The sequence below is a fragment of the Hetaerina americana genome, unplaced genomic scaffold (genome assembly GCF_022747635.1).
Source record: "Hetaerina americana unplaced genomic scaffold, ioHetAmer1.1.p SCAF_1, whole genome shotgun sequence".
Lineage (NCBI taxonomy): Eukaryota > Metazoa > Arthropoda > Insecta > Odonata > Calopterygidae > Hetaerina > Hetaerina americana.
Genome location: NW_027286069.1, coordinates 53228262 through 53238611, shown reverse-complemented (window position 1 = coordinate 53238611; position 10350 = coordinate 53228262).

Below are 10350 nucleotides of genomic sequence, written 5' to 3'. Positions count from 1 at the left end.
TCGGCATCATCATAGCTTCGACGATGATGGAGCGATCGTAACGTGTCGAAATGGACTTAATGTCCGTGTAAATTCGGGGAAGTGGTGCCGCCCAAACAGACCTTTCCCCTCGTAGCCATTACGAGCGCGGCTTTTAAAACAGCAAAAACTATTTTGCTTTTAATCGTAATCTCAGAAAAATTATTTATGACGTTTTAAAGACTTCGAGTAAATTAGTTTTTTTTTAGGTATTCCGTCCCTTCAGTTTACACTGTGAACAGGGATTGTTTATTTTGTACTCGTGTGAAAATCGTGCTAATTTGCAAAATAATCACCACTCCTTTCATGCCGCAGCTGATTTACTCAAGAGCGACTTCGGAGGGAAAGGAATCCGAAATTTATTGAAATTGGTTTCCTTTCTCTGGCTGAAAAAAAAGTCGTGACTCAACTGTAACAATGAAGCTTAAGGAAAAGGGCTCCTTAAGAGATGAGGTGGTCGTGGGGTCCGGAGTGGGGAGATATAGTTTCTTATTTATACCTCAAATGGCCAGTGACAGCTCGGTTTGTTAAAATTTAAAGTCGACAAACGAGGGCCCACATCATTATTCCGGCTGCCGGCCTATTGAAGGAGGTCGAGAGGGGGTAGAAAGGGGAGAGGGAAGTGGAGCGGTGGGGAAGCGGATGGTGGTGGTATGGTGGGAGGAGAAGAGGAAATAAAAAAAGAGAGTGCTTAAAAGAAAGTGATAGAGTGAGGAAAAAATACATAAGCGGAAAGGCAATGAGTGGGACCGGCACGACGGGCGGAGAGGTGAGGGCTGGGGGAACGCATTAGATATGATATCGCCGAGGTTTGGGGTTCCCGAATGGAAGTCTGCGGCCGACCAGTCGGGTGGGGGAATGAGGCCCAGGGGTGGATGTGGAGGGAGGTTTGAAGCCGAACGGCCCGCGGAAGGGAGGGAGGGAGTGGAGGATTTTGGACGCGACGGACAGTGAGTGGACTCGAGTGGAAAGGGGTGTGCAAAGATGGGCTCGAGAGTAGACGAATGGGAGTTTTAGAGGTGCAGGGAAACTCCTTTCGGAGAGCCGGGAAGTCTGAAGTTATGGCGGCATAAACAAACGAAAGTCATTACTCATTGGAGGCGAGGGAGGGAGGTTTCGCCGTGTCCAGGAGGAGAAAGGGGTGGGAGGGTGGAAACGAGGGGGATGGGGATAAGGTTACTCCCTTCGGAGTAATTTTGGAAGGAGTTGGAAGGGGAGTGAAGGACAGGTGGGTTGGGGGTGAAGAGCGAGTGTGTGGCCGCTTTGGAATTGGGCATCGCTTATTAAACGGTTTTGGAGGAAGGGAGGCGGAGGAGAAACGGACGAAAAAAGAAAAACGACGTCACAAAAGTAAACTGCCGCCACGTTCACCGCAGTGAGGGTTTTCCTCCGTTGATTTCGCTTTTTAAGTGTTCTTTGCGGGAAGGATATTTCGTGGGAGGGGTGTGTTGAGAAAATGGGTGTGGCGCAAGGTTAATTGAAGGGGTTTGTTCTGTGGTCGACGGGTACTTTTTTATTATTTTTTAAAGCTCCTACGTCTCAAATAAAATGTCCGAATGTAACCCCCTCGACCTTTACCTCTCCCCTGGCTTATTTATTGAAAAGCCCTCCCATTTTACTTCTCTCTCTCTCTCTCTCTCTTTCCCCCTTTCCTTTGCTTTACCCTTTCCAAGAATGCGGCGATGGGTGTGGTGCAATTGGTTCTATAAGAAACGTATATTTCCTCGCCGATACAGGATTCTGTGTCAAATTGGCGCTGTGGAGTTTTATACTGCGGTCGGAGAAAAGCGTTGGATCCAGAGTCATTTGAAAACATTAATGTGTTTCATTTATCTGTTTACCGTTTCTGCCTGAGCTTGAAGTCGTTTGAATTGCTATTGAATTCTGAATTAAGAGCTCAAATCAAGAAGAATTTTCAGTGGTTGCTGTAGGTAACACGTTTGGGTTTCGTGGTGATGCCCATCTGATTTCAGAGCAGTGTAATCACTTGCTTCAGCTTGCCTCTGTTTTAGTGTGTTTCGCTGGCGATAAATTGGGATACTTAAGAAACTAGTTATTCGATCGTTACCATAATTTTGTCCGTCGATTGACAGAAAATGCTTTGAGAAATTATTTGGCTCATCGATATCCACTGAATACGCACAAACTAGTCGTGGCTTCCGGTGGAGGAATTTGTGAGATGTTATCGTAATGCCTATAGAGATAATTTGTTTTGAGAAATAAAATATACAATTGTATGAAAGGCATTTTTCGTATCATTACACCATTCATGTTTGGCATTAACACTCGTCACGAAAAAGTTATTAGTTCATTGTTACACACTCACTAATGACGGGATTTTTGCATATGATTCCAAACATATGTTTCAATATTAGTAGGTGTTACGGAGGAACTTAGAAGTATCTTTTGGTTGAAAGATATATATGGTTAATTGGCATCAATTATATGTATGTGTTTGAGTACAAGTGTGCCGAAAATATGGTAATCACGTTTGGGTAAAATGAAATATTAAGTTGAACTTAGCTATGAAAAATAAACATAGGCCGAAGTATTCCCTGCACGCTCTCTAATCTTTCGGGCCAATACAAAAATGTCGTATTTTAAGTTTGTTTAGGAAACTTCCTCCAACTGCTTTTTGTCCTTCTGCTCTGTCTTTGCATGCCTCCTTCTCCGTCACATGGCATCAAACGTGCTCTTCTGCTCTTGTTTATTCCTGCACCCCCTAGTCTTGAGAGTCCCTTCAACCACATTCACCCGCTTTTCATCCCTTTCTATCAAATCATTAGTCTTCTCTCACAGCAAATGTACATATTTGCTGAAGAGAGACAAACTTTCTCTCAATATGACAATTACAGCGAATATTACTTTTTCATACTTTTACGTCGCTGTTTCAACAAACTCGGGTAAAATACAGGACAGGAAAATTAGTTTTACAGAACATCGTTTTGAATAATCGCTCGTTTGCATGCTCTTTATTTCCTGTTCAGCATTGTGGTAATTACATGAATTAGAGAGAAGTTGGAATTGAAAATAGTTATTGATTCTCATATTTGCGTTTCTTATGAGCGTATACCATTTTTCGGGTATCGTCCTCGTGAATCCATGTTTCGTTAAGTCATCGAATTAAATTGGTTTGTGGAGGATGCAGGAGATAATGTCAGTCGGTATTGGGAGGTAATCAGTGGACTTGCTTGCCTTGAAATTTTTTCGTCTATTAAACCTGGTAAAACTTCCCCTCCGACAGGAGCCGAGAGCCCTGCCCCTCTTTGGTTCATCAGTTCTTTTCTCAAAGATTCACTTAGATTCTTTTAAATTACCAATTTGAATTTCATAACACGGGCACCTAATTTGATTAATTTCTCGCCCATGGTTTTTGAATGACTCCTAGCATTATTTCATCTGAGCAAGGATGAAACCGGACGAGTGGTAACCTCTTCGCGGTCATTTACAGAGAGTTATAGCTCTAGTTGTATATAAAATTCACAAGCCAGTGAAGAGCCGCACATAAATCGCCTTATTGAAGGCGCGAAGCAGGCTTTCGGCTGAGTTCCTTGGGCTCCTCGTTAGAAAAAAATATGGCAGTCAGCGAGTGAGTGGAAAAATGCCCCAACTCCGGCGCTAGTATGCTTAAGAGAATGGGTCTCAATTGATTTTTCGTAGTTAAAGCCCAAACGTTTATTTTGACTTATTGTCCCGGAGATTAGTTCTATTCTTATAGGAACATTCAGCCTAAATTATTTTCTATTGTTCCATTATCCTTGCTGTATTTCCTCCTTTTGTTGAAGTATGCTGTCTTGGTTCGGGTAAGTTTTTTTCGGCAGACTTCTAAACGTTGAAAAAATAGATAGGGATAGGAGAAGGTCGAAACCGTGGGCGAAATTGCTTCGTGTGTAAAATTGAGCGGCGTGCATATTTTGCAGCGTCGATACCGACAGCAGGTGCCAAAACTTTAAAGTGTTATTTCGCGGGCTCTGGTGTTCAAATTCTTCGGTAAAAAAAATTCAGTGCGTGGGTAATGATTCGCCACCGCATCCACTTTCGCAATGTCGGCCGGCCGGCCTCATTTTCACGGTCGGTATATTCATCGATAGTGGTCCGGGAGCGGAATAAAGAGGAAAAATAATCAAAGGCCTTTTCGAAATAATTGGATTTTAAGCATTCACCGCCGCCCGAGACCGTTTCGAAAAGATGCCGCGATCTGTTGCTCCAATCGCGATCTAACGATCTGGGGCCGGCCTTTATTTAGGCTGGAGTAAGAATGGAAAGGTCCTATACGTATATATCTCTCTCACTTCGTGCCGTGGAGACGGTTGGCGAACGGGGGTGGAGGGAGGCGGCGGCCGGCTTAGGACAGCCCACGCTGAGGTCTTGGGTTCGACGCAACGGACTGAAGAAAGTTGTGTCCCGAGTTCGGAATGAAGTCACTGTTGACGTTTTTTCCTTACCTTGAAAGCCACCGCAAAGGAAAGGGCCACTCTTATTCAGGATAATTGGTCATTAACAAGTGTTGGGTATTAATTGATTTTCGTGAACTTCCCGATTGTCGCACGTGATTTTTCCTGTGGTTTTGGTAACGAATTTCTTCGCAAGGGAAAAAGTGCTCTTTACATCTATCTCTTCGGCGTTAAAATTTCCCTTACCTTTTCGCCTACTAATGAAAAGGATGTAAAGCCAAATTATTCCCTCCGTGTCTGCGTCAAACTCAAATGATTTGTGTTCATCTACACAGTTTAAATCGTGTCTGTTATCTTCGTGCTTCCGGTGGCTCCCAGGCCGTGCATGCTCTCTGGTAATATTTCCATCCGTTTATAACGATTTCTTGCGAAAAGGGCAGTTTTCCCCGTATCCTGTTCGATTGCGAAATTAAGTCCGTTTGCGCAGGGTCCCTTAACGCTCGACGTGTGTGTTTAAGTTTTGGGGAAGGGGTGGAGAATTTGCGTGTGCTTTTTGGAAAGCGGTCGAGGTGGTGGAGACGAATGGCGGTTTTCATGCAGCCTTTGGGGGAGGAAGGGGGGGAGGTAGGCGGTGTTGGGGTGAGGGGTTGGCAGGGGACGCAGTCGTGCGGCGCGTCGATGGGGGGAGGGAGGGCGGAGGAGAGGATGGCGGTTGAGGAGGTGGATGTGACGATGGGATAGTGGTGGGTCCTTGAGGAGGATCTCGGCCTGAGTCCTCTCGCTTCTTTCCCTTCCTCCATTTACCCTCTCTCCCTGGAGGGAAATCTCGTCGCTGAAACGTTTATTATGTCTTGAAAATTCTCTTGGCCTCTGTAATCAAGCGAAATTATTTTCAATGGCTGAATCAAATAATTAGCGAAGTCGTTATCCTCAAATTAACGATGGTATGAATGGATCAAACTCAATGAGAAGGAAATGTACTGAATTTAGAGTATACGGACGGATCGCCGTGATTACCTTGCTGGAAATTCAATCTAATTAACTTTGGTATACTCGGTCAGAACAAGTTGGAAATCCCCGTTCGAGGAAGTATGATGATCATGCGCCCCCTGTTGAGTAGAAGCGGTTTCTTCAGATCGTTGATGAAATAAGTATTAATAAAGTCAGATTAAAGGCAAATTATCGATGATTCCTTCAAAGGGCTATTCTAGAAAAGTGTTGTTAGTATTGAGCTCAGAAGAGGTGAAACTGCTCATTTTTAAAAGATTTTTATCATTTGAGTTTGTTCCGTGTTTATTTAAGTCTTTAAGAGTCTGTTTAACAAAATTAAGTATTACCATTTGAAAATTATTAATCACGTGGTCCTATAAAATGGCAAAAAGACGGTTTTATAGTACATTATCTGATGTACTTAACTCTATCTGACCTTAATTCATGATAATGCCAAATGCATGAGTTATCGAAAGATTCCAGTTATCTAGTTAACGTGAAGGTACATGTCAGACCTATATTTTTTGCTCAAATAGGTAATTCAGAATAGTTATCTTTTAGTTATTTATTATCGAAATTACCTCTGGTGAACATTAATAAAAATATGGTCGCTCATAAAAAACGTCTTGAATTCGAATAGCGAGTACGTACGTATTTGCTTAATAATAGGCGTTATTCAGTGGTGTAAGTTTCCTGTCGGATGTAAGGAAGCACATTAAAAATGCATATTTTACATCTCACGGAGATTTTAATTCAAGGTTTGAGATTTTTTACAATATTATATGCAAATTCCCTACGCTCAAAAATGCCACCGAGTTTTGAAACATTGCGCGCTAAAACTAGTTTTCAGTCATTTGGTACACATCACTTCCCGATTGGCGACTTTGCCTTTTGAAAATTTATAAACGTACGGCCGTTCACTCTGTAAAATTTATCTCTAATATTTTTTCATAAATACCCACGCCTGGAATAAGTCGTTCTTCAGAGTTGATAAGTGGAGGATCACAAAATAAGACTTAGGCTCGGTACGTCTCTTGGATACCCCTGACTTACCTGTAGCTCATATGCTAGTCATGGAGTGACATCTTCTTAGCCTATGAGAGAATATCGTCATGATTGGTGATTTCTTTCTAAGGTACATTGTAGCTTTGCGAACATTTTGCCTGTGGGGAAACTGAAATTGAAAATTGCATTTTGCTGATGTATGGTAATTTAATCGATTCTGCTAGCAGTCAGTTCATAATATCATGTTCTTAAATGGCTTCTCATACTACTCACTCAGTGTCTCACAGCTTATCCGTTACTCCATCGTTGTACTCTTAAAAGAGTTCAATAGGGATCGATCAGGTTATATGAATGTGCCAGCTGTCAATTGATAGTAAACTGGCTTCGATTTGGGTTCATAGAAGCTTTCTGGTTTGCAATATGAACAGATTGAAGGCACTTCAGTACCCAAGCCAAAATTTCCATTCCGCTCTGGAGTTGCACATAAATTGCTCACAATTGTTGGCAAGTGTTCAGGACTGCCACCAAAAATTCCGCGTCCCCAATTCGCCGAATCAACCCTTGATTGGTTGCCTTTCTGTCCCTCAGCGTCAGAAGTTACTCTCTCTCTCCCCCTCTCCCACCAATTCTCTTCTTTTGTACCGGCTTGGGAACGAAATAACTGTGGCTTCGCCGCCGTGCCCTGGGCGCACCAATTTTCCAATTATCACGGCGCTGCCGAGGCTTGCTCTGTTAAGGCGTAATTTCACGCTCGTTTTCACTGATAATGATTTCATTCATGCGCATTTTTCTTTGCAAGTTTTTATTTTTCATTTATATCGATTAAAGGGCGTCCCGTTTTCGTGATTATCGGGGAACGCTAACTAAAAAATTATGCAAGTCCTTGTTGTTTCGGTGTCTATTTATTTGTAGGTCTATCGCGTAATCATATACCATTCCGCGAGAAATTTGAGTGGCGTTCTTTTTTGCTGACCGAAAAACCATGGCCTTGAAGCAAATATGCTGTTATTTTAACCATTCAAGTAAATGTTATTCTGGCACTGAAATTGACGTTTTGAATTGTATTAATTTCAATAAGTTCTTACCGGAAAAAATATGGCACATCGATTTTTCCGCCTAAAACTTATTTTCATGCAATGTATCCACCTATTGAAGGTTGGTTTTGGGACTCTCCCTAAAAATTATCGTCTACGTATCGCGGAAATGTTTTTTTGTTAGTAATACGGTATTTCCTTCATTTTTCCGTATTTTTTCGTAACTTCCACCTACATTTCCTTCGCTAAGAAACTTATTCTCTTCCTTCTTCTACCCAGCTCATCCGGCATTCTCCATTCTATCACCGCTTTCAACATCCCACTTCAAGCTTTCAGTAGTTCCTCTTCCCACTTTGTCTGATTTCCCCCGGCAACCTCTACATCCTCCGTATTTAAAACTTCATATTTTGTCGTTCGCTCCAAAATATTCACTCTTAAATGATGATTAACTATTTGGCTGGAATAATTTGTCATTGTTGCTATTACATGGTGTATCGGCCTCCAGAGACTTCTTTTGGTCTGTTATGCTTAGCATCCCGTTAATTCGTTGTTTCGTTGCAAGTTTCCGATTTTCCCGATCAGGTGTGTATTGTCATCAGTTCTCAAGTAGTCCGTCACCGCTAGAGTTTGCATCCATTACCGAAGGTCTCAGACCTGCGAGTATCCGGACCTCAGAACTCGTAGAAGCATCTAGAAGTAGGTAGAATTGATTTTCCGCCCTCGAGTGGCCTTAAATATTTTGTGAAACATCGACTTTCAACAACGACGATCAACCATATGGTTGATCCATCATCTAACTCGCGCCATTGATTAGTCGGCACTTGTCTACTGGGGGTACATCCATAAGGATAGCAGTCCAATAGACCAGCAATTCCTTTCCCTTCACTTAAAGTAATTGAACTGAAGAAGTTAATGGGTGTTTCCATGGGATTGACAAGACGTGATGGTTTTCACACGCCACGAGTGTTAGTGCCGCCATAAACACACCACAATGGCGCCAATAAAACTGGCTCTTCTGAAAGGGGGGGGGGTCAACCTCAGCCTCATCTTTCTCCTATGGAGCTCCTTCCATTCCCCAAATCTTCTCCTCCTTTCCCCCGCCACCTCGAGTTCAAATCTTCGGTCAAAGCGGGAAGTGGTGGAAGCGGTGGCAGGAGAGAAGGCGAGGAAGGGTGGAGGATATCTCGCAATGGTGTCCTCCCCCGCCTCAAATCTTCTCCTCCTTCCTCTTGCCTCTCCCTTGGTGGATGGACAAACACTTGCCCCGTCGGAGCATAAATCTCCCAGCGGAGAGGGACAAGGATTTGTGGAGTGCAGACAACTGGCCAGTATCTTTTTTCGGGGAGGTGGAAGAAGAAGTCGGATGGGCCGGATGATGATGAGGCCGAGGGGAGCTTTCACGCACCGGGGAACCATGGAGGGGTCCTTCCTATGTGGTGTGAGGTGGGCGGGAGTGGCGGGAAAATATGGCGAAATTTCGGGATTAGGGCGTGAAGAAATGGGGACCTTCTAATGAGGCATTAGGCGAAAATTGCTCGAGTATAGTGTGTCCTTTCCATGTTTCCCACCCCGTTGCCTGCTCACCCCAGCAATCCTTTATGTTTAATTCTCGGCGTGATGTTTTTTTTCGTCCCCACGAGGTGAATATCGGCATCGTGATGAACATCATTCTCCAAGGTCTCACCTTGTACACGTTGGTTCTAAGATTCCACAAAACAGGTTGATTCCTAAGTTGAAGATTTTTTCTCGTTTTTATGCGTTTATAAACAGATTCAAATCGAGCTAATCAATTAAATGAAAACTAAATTTTTCGTGTCGTAAATAACTACCAACGGCTTGAGAATTTTTCAAACATGATCAACAGGGAGATTGTGTAACTTTTAGCCGCATCACAAACTCCAACAACTACAAACTTAAATTGATTACGATGGTAGAGTTATACACATTGTAAGCTTTAATTGCGATTTCAATCGCGCCAAAGTATTGCAACAGGTGTTTGGCATCTCTGTTTTGAGTGTGTGGCCGAAAATTTCATCCCATCACTTTTGTTGCGGTTATTGTGGGATTTCGTACAGATTCATCCGTAAGAATTTTAATCACTTGAGTACACGGATTTAGTTATCAATCGCACTTGATTCTCACCCGTAATCTGGATCCCTGGAAGGTCACTTGAATAGATTCTTTCAACAGGAAATTTCGTCCATTTTCGCAGTATTTCTCCATAAACATAAATGTACCACTTTATTCAAAGATTATGAGATACGAAATCAGACGAAGAAAGATATTTTTCGCAGGAATCTTCTAAAATCCTTGATAAACGGCAATGGGAAAAATGTTAATAAAATCTTGGAAGAAAGCATGAAGTTGAACAGTAAAATCTGGCACTGTGGATAATAAAATTTATTTCAACGGGAAAGAGGAAGTAAGCAATTGAAGAAAAAATTACTCATCTGAATTAAATATGTATGGCTATTCAAGGGATGTTTTTTAACTAGCTGCTTTCATTGTGCTATGTATTCTGCAATATGGCGAAGAAACGTGCGTCAAATGTATGTATATTGAAGGGCCATTGGTACATTTAAGCAGGCCAACCGAATGTCGCCCAACGATACAATGCACATGGCAACATTCTACGGTTGCTCTACCACTTGATTAGTAATCGTTAGGTGCCTACTACGAGTATATGAGTGAGAATACCACAATACTCCACTGTAGAAATGATTTATTTTCAGTAGCACCAGGTGCTAACCGAAATTCTCCTGTGCTTTATTTTTTTCACGAATTTGTATTTCCGTTTTTCCTGAAAACTAGCGAGAAATAAATGCAAAAAGATGTCATTGTATATATGATTAAAATTCATCATGGTACTTAAAAAGGTCAACAACTCCAAAGCTCTCGACCTTGATAAA